The sequence below is a fragment of the Rhagoletis pomonella genome, unplaced genomic scaffold, assembly GCF_013731165.1.
Source record: "Rhagoletis pomonella isolate Grant_MI unplaced genomic scaffold, Rhpom_1.0 Rhpom_scaffold_00003, whole genome shotgun sequence".
Lineage (NCBI taxonomy): Eukaryota > Metazoa > Arthropoda > Insecta > Diptera > Tephritidae > Rhagoletis > Rhagoletis pomonella.
Window position 1 is genome coordinate 10,097,257 of NW_023458557.1, and position 381 is coordinate 10,097,637.

A 381-nucleotide genomic window follows, 5' to 3' on the forward strand; every position below is an offset into this window, starting at 1 on the left:
TTCAAAAACGCACTCTGGTGGCGATCAAAATTAAAAATTAATGCGAAAAATGGATTCTCTGACCCAAAAAACCCCCGTATACGCATTTTCAAAAATATTTTTTTGTCTTTGAAATGCATCTAAGAGGTCGTTTATTTGGTATTTTTGAAAATATCTACCAAAAAATTTTGGCAGGCTCGAAAATGATTTTAGAGGTATGGTTCCTTGGGCGAAAATGTTTGTTATGGTCCATAGTACCAGAATCGCAAGGATATGAATCAACTTTTTTAATTGACCTACTAATTGACCCACCCTAATACATACATATGTATTTCCATACCAAGCTTGAGTGCTTTACCCCAAACATTTGAAGAGATATGCAATATGAAACTTTCAGTCAGT